Source organism: Lissotriton vulgaris, chromosome 4_1, assembly GCF_964263255.1.
Source record: "Lissotriton vulgaris chromosome 4_1, aLisVul1.2, whole genome shotgun sequence".
NCBI classification, from domain to species: Eukaryota; Metazoa; Chordata; class Amphibia; order Caudata; family Salamandridae; genus Lissotriton; species Lissotriton vulgaris.
Window position 1 is genome coordinate 1,448,114,479 of NC_141691.1, and position 27,015 is coordinate 1,448,141,493.

The window sequence follows — 27,015 nt, forward strand, 5'->3', positions numbered from 1 at the left end:
TTTCTTGTAGGAGGCATATATCAGCTTGTGTCCCCTCCAGCAGAGACAAAATCGCCCTACGCTTTACAGGGTTATTCAGACCCTTAACATTAAGGGTCACCACCTTCAGGGACGACATATCTCCCAGAGTCCGGAGACGCTATGTCTCGGGCAGGCAGCCGGAGGGGGAGGGGCGCAGGGCAGCAGCGCAGGACAGGCAAAATAGGACCAAGCGCTAACACAGGAAATATCGGACGGTTCTTCCCCAACCCCTGAACAACTCCCGACCCCACCCCAAACAAACCAATGGCAACTAGCCAAATTCCAACTCAAACACAAACAACCCATTGTCCCAGTCAAGTCCCAAAACGGACAAGTCTGCAGAAAGTACCAAAAGTGGCCGTCCGGCCACTCGCTTCCCCCGCTCCCCCCCGGCCCTCCCTCCGACCCCAAACCTGGCACCGAAGAAGCTATGTCCATCTCCCCCCGGAGTGAGTCTAGGCCGTCAAGGCCACACCGTTCAAGGCGGCAGAGTCCCTGGCCGCTTCTCTCAGGGCGCTGGCCATGTCCGCTCTGATGGTGGGCGAGTCAGGCCGCCCGGCACTCGCCGCCGATCTCCTTCTCGCCGACCGCCGTCGTCCCCCTCTATCCGAGCGCCTCCAGGTCGGTGTTGCTCCATCCTCCTCAGTAGCCGTGAGCCCCAAGACGCCGCAAATATCCTGCAAGGAGCGCAGCTGGTGCAGTACCCCGTTCCAACGGAATATCAAACGAAAGGGATGCCCCCAGGAGTACGGTGTCTCGTGCTCGCGCAGGAAATCGGTTGCAATATTGAAGGACCTGCGCTTCTGCAACGTGATGGCAGACAGGTCCTGATACAGCGCCACAGGTCGCTCTCGGAACGTCAATGGTTGTTTCCTGTGGGCCTCGGACATGATGCGCTCCTTCACCGGAAAGTCAGGGAGGTAGGCCAAGATGTCCGGCGGAGGTGCCGCCGACTGTCGCTGTCGGCCGACTCTGTGGGCCCTGTCGATGCGGATCGGGAAGTCCGCGGCCTCTCCCAGAATCTCCCGGAACAAGTCCAGCAAGTAGCCCGCCAGGTCTGTCCCCTCATCTGCAGACGGTACACCCCGTACCCGTATATTATTCCTCCTCGACCTGTTCTCCAGGTCCTCATTATGGGCTTGGAGTTCAACATGTTGCTCCCTGAGACGGAGAACATCCTGTTGCAGATGGACAATCTCGTCGTCCCGACGTTGGGCCGCCGCCTCCACCGTCTCCATCCGCTCACGAAGGCCCTCCACTTCCCTGCGGACCTCGCGTACTTCACTGGCCACCTCCTGCTTCAGCGTCTGGAAGTCTGCTTTAAGCGAGCTGAACAGTTCCTCCATGAAGGACCTCGTGACGGGGGGCTCACCTCCGGTCGGGTCCGCAGCGGCTCGGGAGGAGCCCGGGGACGGTTGCGCCCTGTCTCGCTGTTGCTGGGCCCTGCTAAGCATGTCCGGCAGGGTGCAGTCCCCCTTCCTCGATCCTCCTTTTCCGGACATTCGTGTCCCGTATGCTGTCGCACTCAGCCAAAGCAGGAACACTGACTTCGGCCACCTACAGTAGGCGCGGCCCTCGATGAGTATCCAACGTTCGGTAGAGTCCCTCAGGAAGGAACTCCCGGCCAGATAGGGGACCTGCGCTACAGACGACAAAATGGCAGGCCAGTCTAGTCACAGAGAGCCGTTCGGTGCCCAGCCAAGATTCCAACGGGGACCTCCGCCAGGGGACCCCCGGCTGGCGCGTCCCGCAGGAAGGGAGAGCCGTGCAATAGCAGAGGCGTAGGAGACAACCTCAAGCGACACTAAAGGAGAGCTGCGTCACCGTCCCAGTGAAGACAAGATGGCGGTTGGGCGGGGCCGGGTAGATCGTCCAGGCCTGGCGATGCCACCAGGGCCACTCTAAGAGCCAGGTATACAGAGGAAAGTTCTATCCAGGGCCGTCCAGCTAGAGAGGAGAGGCAGTAGACCTGGCTCCGATTCGAAGCATTGTCGCCAACTGGCCATGGGGCCGGGGTCCGCACCACATGAGAGGCCACCACCGCAAGTCCAAGCACCACCACGATCACACGGCAGGGTCCTTGCGCAGCGGAGTCACACAGCCGTTGTCCCTCTGACGATCCCCGTCGAGCACCGTGGCGAGCTTCACTCCAGATCGCTAGATATCAGCACCAGGCCCCAGCCGAGGCATCCGGACAGCGCCCCGCTCTGCTCTGCCTCCTAGACGCACCTCCGTCCTGCAATTGGTCTTTTAGCGTGCTTCCGCTGGAGCGATCGGGGCCAAAGTAGCATCAATGTGTGCCCCAAGGTCTCCGCCGCCCGTCTCTCAGCCGCTGAGCTTCAGCGGGGGGAGAGAAGCTAACGAAAAAGGGCTCGGGCCTAGTCGGGCCGGAGGAGCTGCGGGAAGAAGCGTCCGCTCACCCCGCCATCTTGGCCACGCCCCCCCCACAAAACATATTTAAACTTTACAGAAGCACACAGTCACTGGATGATGTCATCAGAGTTGTTTTAGATGTCATCAGTGATGTCATCAGTGATGTCATCAGTGATGTCAATGTCCATGTCATGAATGATGTAATGAATGATGTAATATGTGACGTCATCAGCAATGCATTGCAAGGGCGTGAGTTATAGTTAGCTCAACTAACTATAAAGGCCGAATTTCTCTGGCTTTGTACGAGTGAAATGTCCAACTAACTATAACGTCCCTGAAACCTGTGTTTTTTTCTATGAATTTCTAAGATTTTTTAAATGCTCATTTCTAACTTATAGTTGTCATCAGTGATGTCATTTGGGATGTCATCAGTGATGTCATCAGTGATGTCACTGACCATGTCATGAATGATGCAATATGTGACATCATCAGCAGTTCATTGCTGGCGCGCGAGTTATAGTTAGTACAACTAACTATAACGGGGTAATTTCAATGGTTTTGTATGAGTGAAATGTTCAACTAACTATAACATCCCTAAAACCTATGTTTTTTTCAGTGAATTTCTAAGGTTTTTTAAATGCTAATTCCTAACTATAAAATGTCTGAAACCTATGTTTTTTTCAGTGAATTTCAAAGGTTTTTTAAATGCTTATTCCTAACTATAACAATTCTGAAACCTATGGTTTTTTCAGTGAATTTTAAAGGTTTTGTAAATGACAATTATTAAATATATTACTTCTTATATTTTTTTTTTTATACTGATTTCCTACATTTTTTAAACTATTTATTTTTAGATATTTAATTTTTTTAATTACATTATAATTACATTATACATTACATTACAAAATATACTTTCTCAGAATGAATTACTTTAGTTTAAAGACTTTGCAAATAGGCAATAGACTTTTAAGTACAGTAGTTACAGTTATTGTAATGCGCAACACATTTTAAGACACAATGCAACATTGACCTCAATGTGAATTTCTAGTTAAATGCAATTAGTTACTTTTTGGATTACTTTTCTAACCACAAGACTAGATCCTAGATTCAGTCTTGGGATATCTCCTGTAAACAGTTGAGTAAAAACGTTTTGGTTACAGTAGTGATTTTTAAGGAATATTATTGTATTTTAAGAGTTTACACTTAGAAACTTTTTCACATAGAACCACCAATGTTATCCTATGGGAGGAAATTCACTTTTCAGGTAAGTAGTGTTAACGTTACTTTCTCTTACTCAGTGGTGAATCCTGGATCCAGCACAGGTGCATCTCCTGTAAACAGTCAAAAGAATGTGTTTAAGTCATACAGGAAATTTTTAAGGAATATTTTTAGTTTGTGAAAATATGCACTTGGAAACTTTTCTGGTGAAAACCACTCAATGGATTTCTATGGAAGGAAATACAAGTTAGTGGTAAGTACGTTTAGACTTACTTTTCAGGATCACTACTAGGCTCAAAGAACCAGCACAGAGGTCACTACTGATAATAGGTGAGTAAATCGGAATTCGTAGTTCTGCTGATTTCATAGGAATTTTTGTACGTTTCAAAAATCGACACTTAGAAACTTTTTGGGTGAAAACCACACAATGGATTCCTATGGAAGGAAATATAAGTTACTGGTAAGTACGCTTAGAATTACTTTTCAGGGTCAGTGCTGGGCTAAAAGATGCAGCACTGGGTTCTCTCCTGATAACAGGTGACTAAATCAGAATTCGTAGTTCGGATGATTTTAGAGGAATATTTGTATGTTTCGAAAATCAACACTTAGAAACTTTTCTTCTGAAAACCACACAATGGATTCCTATAGAAGGAAATACTAGTTACTGATAAGTACGCTTACAATTACTTTTCAGGGTCAGTGCTAGGCTAAAAGATGCAGCACTGGGTTCTCTCCTGATAACAGGTGAGTAAATAGAAATTTGACGTTTGGCTGCATTTAGAGGACTATTTGTACGTTTAAAAAATCAACACTTAGAAACTTTTCTGCTGAAAACCACACAATGGATTCCTATGAAAGGAAATACAAGTTACTGGTAAGTACGCTTAGAATTACTTTTCAGGGTCAGTGCTTGGCTAAAAGATAACAGGTGAGTAAATCAGAATTTGTAGTTCAACTGATTTTAGAGGAATATTTGTACAATTGTGAAGGAAGGGGATGGGGCCTGCGGTGACGTGTGAAAACACGCCCTGTGGCGCATTTTAAGTTGGGGAATTATTTCCTCTTCAATGCTGTAGTCCTCTGGGGGACAACTAGCCCACCAGGTACCTCCAGTATGCGCCAGGGAGCTGCATTGCAGAGAGGTATTCAGAGGGCATGCCCCTTTTTACAACACTCTGCAACACAGCTCCGTGGCGCTTACTGAAGGTACTTGGTGGGCGAGTTGACTCCTAGGGAACCTCTGGATTGAAGAGCAATCAATTTCCCAACTTAAAACACGCCACAGGGCGTGTTTGCACACATATCACCTTAAGCCCCGCGCCCTACCTTCACCACTGTGCAAACCCGCCCCGTGGCGTGTTTTAAGCTGGGGGATTAAGTCCCCTTGAATCCTGAGGTCCCCTGGTGGCCAACTAGCCCACCAGGTACCTCCATTATGCACCAGGGAGCTGCGTTGCAGAGAGGTGTTCTGAGACCACGCCCTTTTTTGCACCTCTCTGCAACACAGCTCTGTGGTGCTTACTGGAGGTACCTGGTGGGCTAGTTGGCTGCCAGGGGAGCTCAGCATTCAAAGGGACCTAATCCCCCAACTTAAAAGGTGCCACGGGGTGCCTTTGCACAGTGGTGAAGGTAGGGGGCGGGGCCTGAGGTGATATGTGTGCAAACATGCCCTGTGGCACATTTTAAGTTGGGGAATTAATTCATCTTCAATCCAGAGGTCTCCTGGGGGCCAACTAGCCTACCAGGTACCTCCAGTATGCACCAGGGAGCTAGTTGGCCCCTAGGGGACCTCTGGATTGAAGATGAATTAATTGAGCGCTTGATCGGGATGTTGCGCTTATCCTACGAGGCCAATCCTCGCACAATCCGCGGATCATATAAATGACTTTAACCGTAATTTTCAAAGAAACTACTGAACAGATTGACACCAGATATGCCAAAGGCACAAGTCGGAACTGAGGACTACCTCTCTGCCTAATTTGGTGTAATTCCGTTCAGCCGTTCGAGCTGCAGCCGTGGCTAAAGGTCCTATGGGAAATTGCTTGGGGAAAACATGTTTTGGGACCCCCCTTTTATTCAGCCCCTGCTTCACCTATCACCCCCATACATTCAGGGAAGGAGCGGAACTGAGCTGGCCAAAAGTTTGGAAAAGAAGATTCATCAATCAACGCCAAAGTTATTGCCAATACAATGTTGGGGATTTCCTATGGATAATAGGTCCTAACTATACCTATCTACTGGCGACCACCAGTAGATAATTACCTACTGGCGGTCGGCAGTAGGTATATATAGTTAGGATTTTTTCTCTATGGGATTTTTTAAAATTCTATGTCTGATAACTTTGGCGTTCGTGGACGGAATTGGCTGAAATTTTCAGGAAAATGGAACATTTTGTTTCTGAGCAGCCCCTGACAATTTGGGGGGGTTTCATCAAGGGGGGGCCGAGAAAAAAGGGGGGTCCCAAAACGCGTTTTTCCCATGTTAATTTCCATAGGGCGGTTGGCCTCACTTTTAGCTCGAACGGCTGAATGGATTTGCACGAAACTTGGCAAAATTGTAGGGACTGTTAGCCCGATGTGCCTTTGCTAGGTCTCAATATATGTGCTCCAGTGGATTTTGAGTAATTTAGGTTCAAAAAAAGATATATATCTGGGCGGAGCCTAACCACACATCTGATCTGATTGGCTGTCTGCACTTCATCCAAGAAGTGTTGGAAGCCATCTTGGGACCAATATACATGATAGCACCTCATTAAAAAGCATTGTAGTTAATAGAGGGTTTTAGGACTTTAGTTACATTATAAATCATTTGTTGATGGTACCATACTCGTTTTAGGAATTGTGGTGGGTTCTAAGGTGATTTTACCATGTGAAAAAACCTTCTGCTGTGATATCATGAATATTGTTTGAAAGAAAACTAATATCTCATGATTTTCCCACAGTGGTTTGGAAGGGGATCTATAAGCTAAACTGAAAGCATATTTTCTGTAAATTCACATTATCTTTCTCAGTCATGTGAAAATGAAGTCTGACATTCTCAGTAAAACATGTACATCCAACAAGGACAGAGACTGTCAGTTGATTCCTTTGTGTTCTACTGCAGCCTCCTAGAGTGTTCTAAAGAACAACTAGAGCGCTAACAGTCCTACTTATTACAAAGGTGTGGCACACCTGAAGCCATCTTGATTGGAATAAAGTGGTAACTCTTAAAACATTTAATTTAAAAAGAAACAACATGAGGGGGTATATTTTGCCATAGAAAGTATGATTAATGCTGCAGAATGAAAAATTAGGGCACATTTTGAGTGACTTCTCAAATCCTTTTCTATTTCATTAAAACATTCTGACATGCAGTCTCCCAAAATGGCCACCAGAGACAAAAGAGCCCAAATGTAGCCCAAATATCACCCAGATGTAGCTCAAGTATAGCCCAATGACAGAATGTCCCAGAGTGTTCTAAAGAACAACTAGAGCGCTAACAGTCCTACTTATTACAAAGGTATGGCACACCTGAAGCCATCTTGATTGGAATAAAGTGGTAACTCTTAAAACATTTAATTTAAAAAGAAACAACATGAGGGGGTATATTTTGCCATAGAAAGTATGATTAGTGCTGCAGAATGAAAAATTAGTGCACATTTTGAGTGACTTCTCAAATCCTTTTCTATTTCATTAAAACATTCTGACATGCAGTCTCCCAAAATGGCCACCAGAGACAAAAGAGCCCAAATATCACCCAGATGTAGCCCAAGTATAGCCCAATGACAGAATGTCCCAGAGTGTTCTAAAGAACAACTAGAGCGCTAACAGTCCTACTTATTACAAAGGTATAGCACACCTGGAGCCATTGTGATGGGAATAAAGTGGTAACTCTTAAAACATTTAATTTAAAAAGGAACAAAATGAGGGGGTATATTATGCAATAGAAGGTATTATTAGTGCTGCAGAAAGAAAAATTAGGGCACATTTTGAGTGACTTTTCAAATCCTCTTCTATTTCATTAAAAAATTCTGACATGCAGTCTCCCAAAATGGCCACCAGAGACAAAAGAGCCCAAATGTAGCCCAAATATCACCCAGATGTAGCCCAAGTATAGCCCAATGACAGAATGTCCCAGAGTGTTCTAAAGAACAACTAGAGCGCTAACAGTCCTACTTATTACAAAGGTATGGCACACCTGAAGCCATCTTGATTGGAATAAAGTGGTAACTCATAAAACATTTAATTTAAAAAGGAACAAAATGAGGGGGTATATTTTGCCATATGAATTATGATTAGTGCTTCAGAAAGAAAAATTAGGGCACATTTTGAGTGACTTCTCAAACCCTCTTCAATTTCATTAAAAAATTCTGACATACAGTCTCCCAAGATGGCCACCAGAGACAAAAGAGCCTAAATGTAGCCCAAATATCACCCAGATGTACCCCAAGTATAGCCCAATGACAGAATGTCCCAGAGTGTTCTAAAGAACAACTAGAGCGCTAACAGTCTTACTTATGACAAAAGTATGGCACACCAGAAGCCATCTTGATTGGAATGAAGTGGTAAGTCTGAAAACACTCAATTTAAAAAGGAACAACATGAGGGGGTTAATTTTGCCATAGAAAGTATGATTAGTGCTTCAGAAAGAAAAATTAGGGATCATTTTGAGTGACTTCTCAAATCCTCTTCTATTTCATTAAAAAAATTCTGACATGCAGACTGAAACATGCACTTTGAATACCAGCAGCAGACGTCCCTGGTGAGCAGTAGCTTTACTACAGTGATCTAATGTGCAACTAGAGTGCTAACGTTCAGAATTTATGGCAAATGTGTGACACATCTGAATGCCTTCTTGATGGAACCGAAGTAAACAAGCATTGAAAATGCAATAGATCTCGCCCTCGTTTAAGTTAAAGCCATTCTGTTTGTAATGAGGTGGCTTTTTAGCTTTGCTTTTATTAGTGTTTTTTCAACTTTCATGTAAATAACATGCATCTGTATGCATATAAGTATATGTATGCATGCATTTATGTTTGTATTTATATAGATATACAGATGATATATGTTTATATATGTATGTATATATATATATCCACTGAAAAAACCATAGGTTATAGACCATATATAGTTAGGAATTAGCATTTACAAAACCTTGAAAATTCACTGAAAAAACCATAGGTTATAGACCATATATAGTTAGGAATTAGCATTTACAAAACCTTGAAAATTCACTGAAAAAACCATAGGTTATAGACCATATATAGTTAGGAATTCGCATTTACAAAACCTTATTTTACTCACACAAAACCATTGAAATCCCATATATAGTTAGTTGCACTAACTATATATCGCGCACCCGCAATCCACTGCTGATGATGTCACATATTACATCATTCATGACATGGTCAGTGACATCACTGATGACATCACTGATGACATCTCAAATGACATCACTGATGACATCACTGATGACAACATCCAGTGACTGTATGTTTCTGTAAAGTTAAAATATGTCTTACATATTGAAGAATGAGTGGATGTATAAGTGTCTGGATGAACGATTTAGTAGGTGCATGACTGACTGTATGAGTGAGTGATTAAATGTGTCTCACTGAGTGCATGGGTTAGTGACTAAACTGTCTTAATTTGTGCATCATTATGTCTGTTGTTCTGTAAACTGTTGCATGTGTTGATAAGTAGCTATATGAGTAACTATATGGGTTATTGATTGATTGCCCAAGTATTTCTATGGGAGACTGAGTGTGTGTGTGGGTGGCTGGGAGGTGTATGACTCTGAGCATAGATGTGTGAGCAGTTGATTCACTAGATGTATGGTTTCAAAAGTGCATGTGGAAACAGCTGTATGGGCGGTTGACTGTGTGCATGAGTGTATTGGTGAGTGAATGGATATCTCAGTGCTACATGTCAAAGTAAGTACATATGTAAAACACAGTACATGTGAGAGTTGACATATATAAATAACTGTGCATAAGAGCCAGTGAATGTGTGAGTGGCTGTATGGATATTTGTGAACATGTATCAGGGATTGTATAAGAGAGTAAATATGTGTTAGTATATGTTTGAATAAGTAAAGTTTGTATAACTGTATAGTTGAGGAAATGGAGGTGTGATTGATTCTTTGCATGACTGACTAGGTGTGTGAGTAACTCCATGGATGAGTGACAGTCTGTGAGTGTCTGTTTACACTGATTGTATCTAAGGTTATATTAGAGTCTGAAGAGGTTCATCGTATTATCACATGAATGATATCATCAGTGATGTGATCAGTAATGTCAAATGAGATGTCATCAGTGATGTCATTTGAGATGTCATCAGTGATGTCATTTGAGATGTCATCAGTGATGTCACTGACCATGTCATGAATGATGTAATATGTGACATCATCAGCAGTGGATTGCGGGTGCGCGATATATAGTTAGTGCAACTAACTATATATGGAATTTCAATGGTTTTGTGTGAGTAAAATAAGGTTTTGTAAATGCGAATTCCTAACTATATATAGTCTATAACCTATGGTTTTTTCAGTGAATATATATATATATATATATATTCGCTGAAAAAAACCATAGGTTTCAGGCACATTATAGTTAGGACTTAGCATTTAAAAAACCTTAGAAATTCACTGAAAAAACTATAGGTTTCACCTATGTTATAGTTAGCTGGACATTTCTCTCATACAAAACCACTGAAATTACTCTGTTATAGTTAGATCAGCTAACTATAACTCGCGCGCTCGCAGTGCACTACTGATGATGCCACGTATTACATCACTCATGACATGGTCAGTGACATCACTCATGACATCACTGATGACATCTCAAATTACATCACTGATGACATCACTGATTACATCATCGTTGTGAAAGAGTGGCAGACCTCCTGTCAGCGTAATATAACCCTTGATACAGACATTCAAAAATAGAAATTAACATTTTCCAAAAATGGAGAAACCAATATCAGTTACAACAACCTATTCAGTAATTCCTAAATCTACATACATATCAAGTCATTCACTAACAGTTCTATATAGTCACTCATACATGTACTCACTCATCATATGTTCTCAAACACCTATATATCCTGTTACACACTGACATTCATTCATAGAGTTACTCACACACGTACTCACACATGCAAATAAACTTTCAAACATCCATTTGCTTTCATATATAGCTATACATACACTATTACACTTATTTGTACAGAAATATACACATGCTAACTCTTTTAAACAATCACTTATAGAAACACATACTTATTTATACAGGAAGTCTTCCAAACATTCGCTGTCACATATACTCATGTATATACATCAATACTCACATATACTAGTTTAAAACATATGTAGTTACTCATAAAGATACTAGTGAGACAGTCATTCACTCACTAACACCCCCATACACACACTCATTTACCCATTAAAATGGAGAAACTGCAATGGTTTTTATTAACTATGCAAAATAAATTCAAATTCAAATTCAATTCAATTCACTCATTTACCCATACAGTCCTGCACACACGTTGTCTTCAAAACACATACAAACAGTGAGTCAGTCATTCATGCATCTATGCGCTAAGTAATACCCCCCACCGAACCATACGGACACTCATACTGATACTCAAAAATCAACTAATAGCCCATATAGATACTCATACAGCTACTCACCAACCCATGCAGCCACTTATACACACAGTGAGACACTGATACAGATATTTATATAATTAAACATTACTCGCTAATACATATATTCAGTAAGATACACTTAATAAGTCAGTCATACAATCAATTTTACCAAAAAAAACAATCATGTAGACACTTATTTTCCCATTTATTCTTCCATCGACAATTAGATATACATATATAAAAAATATTTCTTTTTCAGAAAGATACACATTCACTGGATGATGTCATCATGATGTCATCAGTGATGTCATTAGAGATGTCATCAGTGATGTCATGAGTGATGTCACTGACCATGTCATGAGTGGTGTAATATGTGACATCATCAGTAGTGCATTGCGGGCGCGCGAGTTATAGTTAGCTGAACTAACTATAACCGAGGAATTTCAATGGTTTTATATGAGAGAAATGTCCAGCTAACTATAACATAGGTGAAACCTATGGTTTTTTCAGTGAATTTCTAAGGTTTTTTAAATGCTAAGTCCTAACTATAACGTGCCTGAAACCTATGGTTATTTTAGTGAATTTCTAATGTTTTTTAAATGCTAATTCCTAACTATAACATGCCTGAACCCTTTGGTTTTTTTCAGTGAATTTCTAAGGTTTTGTAAATGATAATTTTAAAATGTATTAATTATTATATTTCTTTCTTTTTATAGTTATTTCCTAAATTTTTATTATAAATACTTATATTTATTTTATTTTTAAAGTTACATTTCATATTTTTAATGTAAAATAATAACAAAAGTAAATTCAAAAAGAATACACTGCTAGTGAAACTGCCTAGGTGAATTTGTAAGTGTTTGTTAGAGGCAGATTTACAACACCCTTGTTCTTCTTTTACACCGCTGTTGCATCACTTTTCTGATGAAGCGGTGGTGCAAAAGATGCACCATGGTATGTGGTATTTATAATGTGATGTATCTGGAAGGTTCGTCACATTGTAAATCCCGGTACCAGAAAGAGACATTCCTACATAGGGGCACAGGAACACCTCCTAAAAGTGGCTGACTGAAATCCACAAGATTTCCCTTGGTCACTTTTGGGCTCATGCTGTGTCAAAACCCTACACTACCTTGAAGCAGGTGTAAGGATTGGCACAGCAGTCTGAGAATAGGGCCCCCAGAGCATTGCTGGAGATGCGTTGCACTTGCAGCATAACTCAAACAATTCACCACCTTTACAGCACAGATACATCACATATATGTGCCATTGTTGTCCCATGGTACACCACATTGTATATACGGCGCATCCATGGTGGTGGTGTCACGTAGCACAATAACTGACATATTCCTAGGGATATGCCAGTTATTGTATATCTGCCCATTAGTGTTGTAATGTAGTGATAGGATTACTACATACAGATGAATGAGTCACTACAAAAGTAAAACAACAGTGACAGAGTGTTTGCTGGAAGTGTAATGATACAAACTAGTAAATTGAACGTATAAAACACAAATTTGCAAGTACATAGAAGACTACATACATCGTCTATAAGGGTTTTGAAGCAGTCTATGCCCTAAGGCCTATTTTAATGCATGAGTACTTAGATAGTGAGTTAATGATTACAAGACTGCAAGGAAAGAACCTGATTAAATGTATAACCGCCTCAGTTGTACCACATAATATAGATAAACACATACTGCTGAGTAGCTCACTACAATATTGAAACAGTAGTGTGAGAATGTTTGCTAGAAGTATTAGGATACACATTGACAAATTGAACGTATAAAACATAAGTTTGCTGGTGCATAGAACAGTGCATGCACAGTCTATAAAGGTTTGAAACAGCCTATGCACTAAGACCTCTTTTAATCCATGAGTATCTAAATACTGACTAGATCATTACACTTCTGCAAAAAAAGTTCCTCACTAAATTTATTAGAGCTTCACTTTTACCACGGTACAATGAAAAAGAACATACTGCTGACTGGCTCACTACAATACTAAAACAGCAGTGTCACAGTGTTTGCAGGAAGTCTAAGGTTACAGACTGGGCAACTGAAAGCATAGAACACAAGTTTGCAGCTGCATACAAGACTGCATGTATACTCCATACGGATTTTAAGCAATCGATACCCTCAAACCCACTTTGCATATTTTAAATCAATACAAACATTTGAAGAATATGTAACTGAACCTATAACTGCTTCACTTTTAGTACAATAAATACATTAGTAGATAGTGCTCAAACTTTTATTATTTTTCAACAATAAATGTATTCTTGTAACATCTCATAATTTAACAGACATTCTAATGCAACTTCATCAGATATGTCATTTAGATCATTTTCCTTGTCAGCAGGTTCTGATTTAATTTGTACTAAAATGTCAACATAATTTAAAACTTCCAGAAAATCTCCATCAAAGCTTTCGTCTTCAAAATCACAATTCATGTCTGAAGCACTAATTTCTCCTTCTTCACTCTCATTGCCTGTGACAGATACAATTCTTCAATTATACTCAAAGTAATATCCAAAATCTCCTGAGTATGAGGCTGTTCACTTTCCATATTTTTTCCTTTATGTTCTTGCTCCTTGTATACAAATATAAACAGTTAATTTGAACACTTTTCGTAATATATAATACAAAACTACCGTTCTCACCTATTTTGGCCTACAAAAAATACTGTATAAATACTATTATCTAATAACATTCTATTAGTAGACTTTTAGCCCTTTGCAAAATTATATCACTATAATTACGTAACATTCATTAACCTAGGCCTCTCAGTTTATTGTCTAATTTTTATGTCATTAATTTGCTCGTGTTCTTCTACTAACTTTTCTTTATGCAGTTGCTCGTTATTATTCTCTCAATCCTTCAATATCTTATGTTTTTCATAAATGTTCCTTCTTAATTCAAAAGTCTTCCTACTGTTCCTAACTCAATGTGTTCTTTTCCCTTAACCCCTTCGCTGCGGCGGCTATTCCGCCGCAGCGCTAAAGGGGCGGGGCGGCCGCGCGGCCGCCGCATGCTGGTGACAGAACCGCTCCGTCACCAGCTACAGTTGAGCTGTGCTGGTGACGGAGCGGTTCCGTCATGACCCGCCCCGCTCTTTAGAACGCCCGCGCAGGCGCGAAATCAGCGCCGCGCAGGCGCGGCGGCCGGGCCATGACGGAACCGCTCCGTCATCAGCACAGCTCAACTGTAGCTGATGACGGAGCGATTCCGTCATCAGCATGGAAGGGGTTAAGACCTTCCTTACACGAATTTTATCGTTTCTTGTTTTAAGTTAGAGAAAATACATCGACTGAGTACATTCAATATTGTCTATATTGTCAGGTAAGTTTACTTACTCACTAACTTGTCAAACAACATTCTTTAACTGTCACAGAAATATTTCCCATTTCTCTTCAGGAATGTCTAAGAACCAATTGAAAACGGGTCTGAACTCCGGAACGTCTTAGGTGAAATGCGCACTGGTTAGTGAGCGCGTGCCTCACCAACGATTCCCCACAACTCTGTGGTAAATGACTAGATTGCAACTGCATCTTTCAGCCGCGGCCCGTGCAGGGACTTGCGATGGGGCAGGCAGGACGGGCGTGGGAGGGGCAGGATGAGGGGTGAGAAACAATGGAATCTGCATAATTGCAGGTAACTAAACAATTACATTAATAAAACGAATTTCGGGGCATATTGTCAACACAACGCAATATCAACAAAAGGCGACACATTATCCCTGCTTTTATCAGCAGGAAAGTGCTGATAAAGCAGCGATAATCCATCTCGTTTTGTTGATAATATGACCCGAAATGCATGCTAATGGCTTCGTGGTGATGATCACACGTGGTTAGGGGATCGTACATGCATGTTTAGGCTCTATTTTTTTTTTTTTAAAGAAAAATCGCAGCGTACGCGTACAGAAATATGTACAATTATGAGCAGGAGCTGCTTTCTGATTGGCTGTCAATACTCCAAACCAGGAAGTGTTGCAAGCCATCTTATTTGTCACGGAAGCCGAGTCACAAGGAAACAGTAAAACAAAGTCGACAAATAAGGAAAGGGGGCATGATAGAAACATTCTGAACCTATAGTGTTGCTCAGGGGCTGGTAGATTTATTGTACGCGTACCGACAACGTACAGCTGTAATGTTGAAAGTCGTCACGTAAGCTTACGAAGGCAAGAAAACTAAAAATAATTTTAGATATTTATGAAGTGTATTTGTTTATGTGTTGTGTGACTCTAAAAAGAGCCGTTGTGTTTATTGCGAGATTTTAGTATCTACAAGTAAGTACCGATGCATAGTCTTAAGTTTATGAGGAACACTCTGTTCCCCTAATCTGTAAAACGCACACCATCTCTTCTATAGATGCCATGCATATTGAAACGCAGCTTATTGATGTAAATGGAACCCATTCGGTAGTCTCGGAGAAAGGCAGAAACAGATTTATTCACATGTTTCCTAGCTTTTTCAAACTGTGGACAATAGTGGTTGGACCGCTTCTATCTCTGCCTTTGGCATATATTAGAATATACAAAGACAGTTTTCGGGAACAGTGTCATCAATTAGGCAAAGGTGTCCTTCATGAGCATTTCCAGAGCTACCCCAGTCAAAGTGCCTAGGTCATTGCCACCACAGTGCACAATTATGAGGTCAGGGTGTTGGAGATGCATGAAGGATTTCACCAATGGCATCAATTGGTACAACTTTAATCCTCTCTGTTCAATCCATTTAATGCCTACATTTGGTAAACCTAGGTCCTTGTGAATTCTTTTCTGTTGTGCGTACCTTTGACTCCAGAAAATATAGCTGTGTCCCACAATCCACACTGTAAGCATTTTGAACAGAGGTCTGGATGCACTCTGATGGCGTCTGTAAATGAAATGCTAGTTTCAAAAGTAAGATTTTTCTAAAATGGTGGACAACATGCAGTTTTCAAAAAAAGAAAAGAAATCATTGGTCGTTTGACAACATTTTACCAAAAACTAGGTTCCATGTTTCTGTTTTTAAAAGCCTTATTTTTATTGGTTAAGAAAAAGTGATAAAAAAGAACGTTACATAAGATAAGCTGGTATATTCTCCAGTCAAGCACACTTGCTGTTTTAATTTGCAACAATGTATGATGAACATTTCACCTGTGTGCTGAGTTAGGTGTTCCCTGAAGTGTTTCTATGGTAACTGGCAGATTCTGGAACGGGGGAAGGGTTGAAAGTTCTATTAGTTCGAAAGCTTTGGTATGTTAAACCAATAGAAATGTGTGTTTTCTTTTGAATTAATGTGAACAGGAAAATAATTTTTTATTTATATGTATGTATGCGTAACATGAGAGGGAAAATGTTAAATTTGACGGTTGTGCTGCAAACACTGTACTCTAGAGATTTTGTAGAAGAATATCCACTGTGTGAGTGGTATTCTTGTTAATCTAGAATTCAATTTGAAAGGTGAGTTGAATAGTTGTATGGGAGTGCATCTGTGCGGTGTATCTTTGTACATTAACGAATTATGGGGTATATTATCAAGACTCGGCGATACAATTTTTGCCGCTTTATCGGCAGGAAACTGCTGATAAAGTGTTGATAATGTTATCGACTGTATTGATAATATGCTCTATATTCATCCGTTGTTAAATGTTTTATAGTAGTAAATGTGTTTTGTTATAATGCATGTTGTTATGTTTTTTTCTTTAATATGATTTTGTGCCTCTGTACATTAAGGGATTATGGGCCATATTATCAATAAAGGACGATACATTATCGCCGCTTTTATCGACAGGAAACTGCCGGTAAACCAGTGATAATGCTCTCGATAATATATCCTTATGAATTCCCATTGAAACCCAGGTTGTGGTGTTAACCTGGGCTTCTATGGAAATTCACAAGGATATATTATCGAGACCATTATCGCCGCTTTAGTGGCAGTTTCCTGCCGGTAAAACGGCGATAATGTATCGCCCTTTACTGATAATATGGCACTGACGGGCATATTATTAAGGACCAGTGTTAAAATTATCGACGTTTTATGGACAGTAAACTGCCGATAAAACTGTGAAAATGGGCTTAATAATAGCTTCTTGTAAATTGCTATAGAAGCCCAAGTTCTAGTGTTAACCTGGACTGGTATGGGAATTCTCAAGAGCATATTATCAAGCTCATTATCGTCGCTTTATCAGCATTTTCCTGCTGATAAAAACGACAATAATCTATTGACTTTTGTTCATAATATGTCCCGAAATTGATTTTATTAATTTAATTGTTTACTTACCTGCAATGATCTAAGGGGCACATTACCAAGAGGGGCGATAGCCAATTATCACCGATTTAGCGTCCGTTTTTGGCCTCTAAGTGGTGATAATTCTATCGCCCTATTAGCAACCTGTCGCTAACTGATGTTAGCGACAGCTTTTAGATGATAGCGAGCAGTTTGGGACCCGCTTTGCATGTCAGCGATGTTTATCGCTAATGACATGCAAAGTGGGCGTATCCAACCAGTTAGCGACTGAAAGCATTCGCTAACGTCGCTATCGCCTATTAGCAAGGCAGGCGTAGCGTTGGAAGTATTTGCGCTATGCGCGAATATCTCCAAATACTAACACCTGCCCAGACCAGTTCCTAGCCATTTTATCCAATGGGAGGTGGATAACATGGCTAAGACCATTTCGTCTCTAATGCATGAATATTGCTGTATTCTCAACGATATTCACACATTTCGCCACTATCGCTGGATATTTTACGTTGCTAACAGAATGTTTTCTCCATTAACATATCCAGCGATAAGCAGCAAAAAAAATAGTCGCTAACTCTATTTAGCGATAAATATCGCTACTTGTTGGTAATATGCCCCCAGATCCGTTCTTTATTACTCCTCTCCCTGCCCCTCCTCCGCCCCACCTGCCTGCCCCATCGCAACTCCCTCCACGGGCCGCGGCTGTTTCTATATTCCGTTATATTGTACTGTCTATTTATACTCTCATTTTTTATTAAATTTTCCTTGCTTCATACTCCTTGTTCTTTTGCTGTATGTCCTCTTATTTTTATACTCCGAGGTTTGTCCTCATACTCCTCCCTCTGTTCTTGTAAGTAATATAATAGAATATTTGATATTTGCGTGGATCTGTATCAGATGTAACAAATGTTTGTGATGAAATTGAGATTAGTTACTTTGGTCTCAGGAAGACAGTGCAGAAAATGAGTGATTAGTAGAAGAAAATGTGGAAGAGAATGTAGGACAGTGCAGTGTAGAAAATTTTGAGCAAGAAACTATACAGTTTAGGGTGATTTCAGGTAAAAGGCCAAATTATTCTTGTATCTGTTGATCTGTATTTAAAAAGTGAAAAGGACAATAATAATGAGTGGAAGGATTTTGCAACTTATTTGTTGGTAGAGAATTGTTTTGATTTGGGTTCTGATCAGCGTATTTGTAAATATTGTTATAACAAATTAGAAGAGAACAAAATGCCTGCTAGAGCTCTACATAATAATCTTGAGTTGGTAAATATTCCTTCTGAACTGATGGATTTAAATACCTATGAGTCTATTCTTATTCAATGTGTGCATCCATTTCAGGCTATTGTTCGTATGGAGTATAAGACAGGAAAATTGCCTCCTTCTGATTTACAAAGAATATTAAAGGGAAGAGTTGTATATTTGCCTCTAGATTTAAAGAAAAATATTGAAACTATTGGTGTGGAAAATGTAGAGGATGAACCTTTAGTTATTCTTGTTAATGGTGTTCCTACTAAGAGTAAGAAAATCTGGCAAGAATTAGTGGATGTTAGGAAAATGAAAAAGGCAACATTGTATCTGGTAAAAAATAATTAATATTACAAAAATGTGTATGTGGGAGAAGAAGAAATAACTGTACAAGAAGATACTGACTTGCCATCTGGACAAATTGAAAAAGTGGATGTGTCCAGAACTGAAGAAATCTACGAACATTACAGTGTTCATCCATTGCATTCCGAAGAAATGATGGGGAATGCTATAGAGTTATTTCAAATGAAAGAAGCAAAAGGAAGTCCCATTAGTGTATGGGAAAAAGCTTGGAAGCTCCTTGTTTCCCCCAGTTGTTTCCTACAGAAAAAGGAGGACGATATGATGAACGACCTGTGCAGATTCCTGCATCTGAATTTCGGACATCAAGATTATATGCAGAAAATGCAAGGTTTCAACAATGTATTCCATATTTGTTTCATCTGTTGTTTGAGAGTGATTTGTCTGGACTTTCTTATGCAGTAAACCACATATTGAAAACAGGTGTACATCTGCAAAATGATTCGGCAAAGGAATTTATGGATACAGCAGAAAGATAATGTTTTGGAAACTCAGCTGATTAATCTGATGGCATGTCAAAGTGGTACTAATGAGTACTGGTACCGTAGTCATGGAGAACTTAAATGTATGCTAAGGAACTTAGGAACTCCTACATGGTTCCTTACTCTAAGCTGTGCTGAATATGCTTGGGATGATTTACTTTAATTTCTTCGAGAGGCAAATCCAAATATACCAAATATCGAATACAAGACACCTGGAGAATTGTGCTCTTTGGATCCTATTTATGTATGCAGGTATTTCAATCATAGATTCGAAGCTATGATGTCTTCTATATCCAATAAAAAAATCCTCCTCTTGGAGAGGTTCTAGATTTCTTTTGGAGAAAGGAGTATCAAGCGAGAGGTGCTCCTCACATACATATGCCATTATGGATAAAAGATGCTCCCAAATTTGGAACAGACTCAGATGATACTGTGTTGTCTTTTATTGAAGAATATGCTACATGCGAAGTACCCAAAAGTACACAAGATAAGGACTTAAGACAAGTCTTACGATTCCAAAGCCATCGTTGTGGCAAATACTGTCGTTGAAAGTACAAATCTAAGGACAAATTCGACAGCAAATGCCGTTTTGCATTTCCTCGACCTGTAATATCGAAAGGAAGAGTGAACAGTTTTATGTCATCTAAGGGACATAATATCACAAGAAAGTCTCCAAAACATACCTACAACTTAGGAAGAAATGAAGAGTCAAAATACATAAATGACTACAACCCAGTCATTTTGTCCATGTGGAATGCTAATATGGATATTCAATATGTTGCAGACAATTCCATTGCTGTTGCTCGATATGTGACATCGTACATAACAAAGTCAGAAAAGACGGAATTGAAGGAAATGTGGGAAGAGATTTCCCATGAGAAGAGTCTAAGTAAGAAATGATACAGTTACAGTTTGAAGATGTTATCTCATCGAGAAATTGGAGCGTATGAATGCTTGGATCGCTTATCATCTGCAAGTCTATACTCCAAATCTTGAAGAATCATTTGGGTGAGTCTAGGTCTTGCTGCAACACGAAACCGAGTTCTTAAATCTGTACAAGAAATTGAATATTTAGCTGAAAAAGAGCCAGAAAGTAATGATATTGTGAAAACAAATATGTTGGATACATCTTATCCAAATAGAAGTCATCATCTTGAGAACATTTGTCTCTATGAAGTGCTGCCAAACTATATTTTTAAACAGAATATTACCGAAAACATTAATAATGGTATATATGCTGTTATTGGTTCTGAAGAATGTCTGGTGAAACAAAGAAAAAGACATGTGATTAATCACCGTAAACTGAGTTGCGAAACACCTGACAAAAGGGAATTTTACTATTTAGCTCTTTTGCAACTTTTCAAGCCATGGCGTTCAGAATTGGAATTACTTGGAGATTTTGACAGCTATGAAGATTCTTTCAATGCAACTAAAGGTACTATAGAATGTCCTGTTTGTGCTAATTATGTCAAAATGTTGATTGACGAAATTGAGCAAGACGCTACAATTGCAGCTGAGATTGCTAGAGACAGTTCTCAACACAGTCAAACTTCTGCTCCATTGAGTCAGTACCCACTGGGAGAACCAATTGTTCTAAATGAAGCAGCAGCTGCTATGGAAGAGGTGGAAACAGTAATGCATCAAGGTCAAGAACATCTAACCAACTTAGGAAACTTGGAACAACAACTAAATCTTGAGCAGAAAGAAATATATGAGCAAGTGAGAGAACAGATTAACCATGGATTTCTTCATGAGAATGACAACAAATTACAATACCACAAGCTATCTGGAGAAGCATCTTATGAAGTTTCAAGAGTTTTGAAGAAAATGAAGCTTCTCATTATTGATGAGGTAAGCATGGTCCCTTAACTTAATGCTTACCTTTGTGCATTTAAGAATGCAGCAAATTCTTAAAACAGAGTATGACGTATTATTCGGAGGAAAACACATCATCGTTTTTGGAGATCTTCTACAACTTACTCCTGTAAAAGGACAGCCAGTCTTTAAAACAGTGCTACATGAAGATACTAGAAAGTCTTTGGGGATTATTGGGAATGTAAACATTTGGTCATATTTTCAGTATAAGGAACTTACTACAAATATGCGACAAGCAAATGATGTTGATTATGGAACTATTCTTCAAGATATAAGAATTGGAAAATTGACCGAACATGGCAAACAAGCTTTACAGACACGATTACTTTCCAATTTGTTTCCAAATGCAAATATTGTCCCAGAGAAAATATACATGAGAATGGCAGAAAAAAAATCTGTAATCTGCTTGATGCCAACACTGCGTGAATGTTCTATATTCAATGAAGAAATGTAAAAGTTGGAAAATGAAGAAATTATAAAATTGGAAGCAATTCATAAAATAGAACATGAAGGAATCAGTATTATTTTGAGTGAAAACTTGAAGAGGAAATTGTATTCTTTAGAGAAATCGATAAGTAAAAATGCTGGTTTAGAAAAGAATTTGTATGCATGTGTAAATTGTAGTAATTTGAATGTGCAAAAAGGTTTAGTAAATGGAGCAATGGGTAAAATTGTTGATTTTGTTAATTATTTATACAGAGCTGGCATTGAATTTTTGAAAATCAAATTTGATGAAATTTCTGAAGTACAACAGCTTAGTCATTGTGCAGCTCGTTTTTTGCTTGTAAAAGATTTGTATGTCTGCAGAAAACAGTTTCCTGTTTGTTTGGCATATGCGGTGACCATTCATAAATTTCAAGGTTTAAGTACCGTGCTTAAAGAATGTATGGCATATGTTGCTTTGTCTCGAGTCAAAACTTTATCTGGATTGTACTTGATTGATTTTGATGAGACAAAAGTTTCTGCAGATACAAACTGTGTGAAAGAGTATAATAGGTAAAGAATCAATCAATCAATCAATCAGTTAATCTGTAAAGCGCGCTACTCACCCGTTAGGGTCTCAAGGCGCTGGGGGGGCGGGGGGGGCTGCAGCTAGTGGTCGAAGAGCCAGGTCTTGAGTAGTCTCCTGAAGGCCGGGAGGTCTGTGGTCTGTCGTAGGTGTAGGGGGGCAGTGTTCCAGGTGATAGCGGTGCAGTGGGAGAAGGATCTTGCCCCGGAGGTGGCTCTGTGGATGCACGGGACGGCGGCCAGGGATAGGTCGGCGGAGCAGAGCTGAGCCTCCTGTTGGGTACGTGTTTGAAAGTGATTCTTTTGTCCACGGGGAGCTAATGCAGGTCTCTCAGGTGCGGGGTGATGTGGTCTCTGCGTGGGATGTCTAGGACCAGGCATGCGGAGGCGTTCTGAATTCTTTGGAGTCTGCTGATGAGTTTGGACGGGGCTCTTGAGTAGAGGGCGTTTCCATAGTCGAGTCGGCTGCTGATGAGGGCGTGGGTGACTGTTTTCCGCGTGTTAGTTGGGATCCATCTGTAGATCTTGCGGAGCATACTGAGGGTGTGGAAGCATGACGAGGAGACTGCGTTGACTTGGTTGGTCATGCTGAGCTTGGAGTCGAGGATGACCCCCAGGTTGCGTGCATGGTTGGTTGGTGCCACGGCGGTTCCCAGTTGAACAGCATTGGGCTGAGGGAGGATCCCTGCGGGATGCCGCAGATGGTTTTGGTGGTTCCGGATTGGAACGGGGGGAGGCGGACTCTCTGGGTTCTGTCGGTGAGGAAGGAGGTGGTCCACTCCAGGGCCTTTTTTCAGATCCCTGCGTCGTATAGGCGTGTGCGAAGTGTGTGGTGGCAGACGGTGTCGAAGTCGGCGGAGAGGTCCAAGAGGATGAGGGCTGCTGTCTCGCTGTTGTCGAGTAGGATTCTGATGTCGTCTGTGGCGGCTATGAGGGCGGTCTCGGTGCTGTGGTTGCTGCGGAAGCCAGACTGGGAGGGGTCCAGGATGCCGTTGTCTTCTAGGTAGCGGGTGAGCTGGGTGTTGACGGTCTTTTCGGTGACTTTTGCTGGGAACAGAAGCAGGGAGATGGGCCGGAAGTTTTTGAGGTCGCTCGGGTCCGCCTTGGGCTTTTTTAGTAGGGCGTTGATCTTGGCGTGCTTCCAGCTCTCAGGAAAGGTGGCGGTTTCGAAGGAGAGAATGATGATGTTGCGCAGGTGGGGTGTGATGAGGCTGTTAGCTTTGTTGGCGATGTGGTGGGGGAGAGGGTCTGATGGGGAGCCTGAGTGAATGGTGCTCATGGTCTTGATTATGTCTTCGGTGCTCACGTTGGTCCATGTGGTCAGAAGGTCGTGGTCGGTGGGGTTGGGTGAGTTTGTCATAGTGGGGTCCGTTGGGTTCATTCGGGAGTTGAAGCTGTTGTGGATGTTGGTGATTTTGTGGTGGAAGAAGGAGGCAAGGGCGTCGCACAGGGCTTGCGACTGCGGGATGTCGTTGGTGCAGGAGCAGGGACTGGAGAGTTCCTTTACGATGTTGAAGAGTTCTTTGCTGTTGTGTGCATTGTTGTTGAGGCGGTCTGTGAAAAAGGCTCTTTTCGTGGTCCTGATGAGGTGGTGGTGGTTGTGGATGGCGTCTTTGTGGGCTGCGCAGTTGGCGGGCGTTCTATCACTAAGCCAGATGTTTTCGAGTTTCCGGCAGGTGCGTTTGGAGGCTAGGAGCTCCGGGTTGAACCAGCTGGCTCTCTGGCTGGTATCTCTGTCGGCGGGTTGTCGCACTGGTGCGATGGTGTTGGCGCAGTTTCCATCCAGAGTCTGAGGGAGCGGGCTCCTTCCTCTGGGTTGGTGGGGCTGGTTGGTGGTTCGAGTGGGAGGTGTGCTTCCAGTAGTTCTTTGGTGATTTTGCCCCAGCGTCGGCGGGGAAACTGTGGGGTGCAGTGGTGGATGACGGGTTTCTAGAAGGTGAAGTGGACGCAGTGGTGGCCAGTCCAGGTGAGCTCGGAGGCATGGCTGTAGGTGACGTGTGGGCTGGAGGAGAAGATGGCATTGAGCGTGTGGCCAGCAATGTGGGTTGGGGTTGTGACGATCTGTTTCAGTCCGAGGGTGGCGAGGTTGTCGACCAGGGTGGAGGAGTTGCTGGCGTTGTTGTTTTCCAGATGGAAGTTCAGGTCGCCGAGCAGGATGTAGTTGGTGGAGGTCAGTGCGTGCGTGCTGATGAAGTCGGCGATGGAGTTGCAGAATTGGGGGCATGGGCCGGGTGGTCTGTAGAGGAGGGTGCCTCTGAGGGTGGTTTTGGGGTCAGTGTGGATCTCGAAGTGCAGGTGTTCGGCGGTGGTGAGGGTGTCATCGGTGTTCGTGGAGACCCTGAGAATATGCACCCAATTTAGGTCAATATCCAATGATTGAAAAGCGTGTGGTAGGTAGAAAAAGAAGACTTGGGAATATCTGTTCTGAAACTGTAGAGAAAGAAAAAAAACAAGATGAAGTTGCGCCTCCAAGCAAAAAGACAAAGGACAGTGTTGAAGAGAATGTTGGTTATCGGTTTGAAAATAGTTCTGGTGTCAACTGCTATGCTAATGTAGTTGTTAATGTTGGTTTTTTTCTTCAAAGTTTCCAACAGCAAATTGTAGAAACTCGGGACAAAAGATTCTGTTCATTGTTGAATTCTGTTTATGAGAAATGTACTAGTGATAAAGGTAAAATACAAAGTGTTTCCGATATTCGAAATGTTTTCGACATATGTTCTGGTTCTAGTCAGCAAGATTGCCAGGAATTTTTATTGTTTATGCTTGGTGTACTGGAAGATGAAGGTATAGATGTTGAAAACCTTTTTGGCCTTTATTATAAATGGCATCATGACTGTTGAAATTGTTTGTTTACATGTAGCACTGACATAGACACTGAGAGATTCATATATTTGTCTTTACCTGACTGTGAATCAGTGTCTTTTAGCAATCTAATTAGAGGAGCAAGTCAAAACATGGAGTGTAGCCAATGTAAATCAGAAATGTCATCAACATTATTTATACAAAGATATGGACAGTATGTTATTTTAATGCTGCAACGTTGTAGAACTGATGGAACAAAATTGAAAACTTTAATAAAATTTTTTGTAGCTGGTCAATGTTCAATATCAGGAAGAACTTTTAAAGCTGTTGCTATTATTTTTCATGATGGACCTTCTACCATATCTGGACATTACATTGTTTATTTAAAATGTCTGAAAGGTTGGATACAGTGTAATGATACTCAATTAGTTTTTAAGCAACGTTTGCCCAAAGAGTTACCAAATTCTTACCTAATAATTTTAAAGACAACATTTTAAGATCAAAATTTGCCCTTTAGGATTACTGCTGTTAAGGTACATTCGTCTGGTGTTGTAGAGTATTTTGTAAGTGAGGGTGAGGAGCTTGAAGATGATTGTTTTCTTGATATTGAGGCAGTGTAGGTGTATCAGGTGGTGGGTGATGTTGGTGCAGCCAGGGGCATTGATGATCAGTCACATAGTGGTCTTTTGGATTTGTTGTAGTTTTTGTAGGTGTTTGGCTAGAATTTATGAGTAGAGTGTTTCACCATAATGTAGTCTGCTGCTGATGAGGGCCTGTGTCACTTTTCTTCTTCTTTTGGTTACAATCCACTTGTAAATGTGGCGGAGCATGTGGAGGGTGTTATAGCAGTACACGGACATGGTGTAGACTTGCTTACACATGGAGAAAGAGCAGTTGAGGTTGAATCCTATGTTGTGCACATGGTTGGTGGGTGTTGTTACTCTTCACACTGTAGTCAGGTAGCAGGAGTTATCTCAGGCTGATGGAGTGGGACTGAGGATGAGTACCTTCATCTTCTGCCAGTTTGTGTTTACAGTGCTGCTCTTTATGTAGTTAGTGACGTCCTTCATTGTGTCGTGGAGGTTGCTTTTGGTGGTATGTGGCTCCTTGGTGAGGAAGAGAACGAGCTGGGTGTTCTTTGTGTAGGAGATGTTGTTGAAGTTGTGATGGTGGCTACTTGTGTTAGGGTGGCCATGTAGATGTTGAACAGCGTCGGACTGATGGATGAGTCCTGGGGGACCCGTAGATGATGTCGGACATTTTGGTTCAGAAGGCTGGGAGGCGGACGTTCAGGATTACTATTGAACAACTTCCAAACAAAGGACTTGATGCATACTATTTGGCCGTAAGGAAAAGTTTGCAAAACCATTAAGGACTTTTTGCTGTGTATTTTGTCAGCATCTATTTGTAAGTAACATTATTTACAGTGTAAGAAAATTAATCGGAATGTATTGTTATTTTATGATTGTTTGAGATATGTTATATTTACGTAAGAAATTGCTCTTATAAACAAGCATTGGAAATGCAATAGGTCTCGCATTAGGAAAGTTTGAGCTATTGCTATTGTAAATGACACTTTTTTATTTATGTGTTGGTTTTGAAAGTAGCAAAATTAATAGCTTTGTCAGTTACAATATCAATAGTTTTAACTTTTGCAAATGTGACACCTATAGCATTTGCAATGTCATCCTTTCCGGATTTTTGCTTTGGCCTCTGGGACATGTAGTTTGGGTTGACCCTTTACAAACACCGGGCTACAAATCCTAAAATGTAAAGCAAA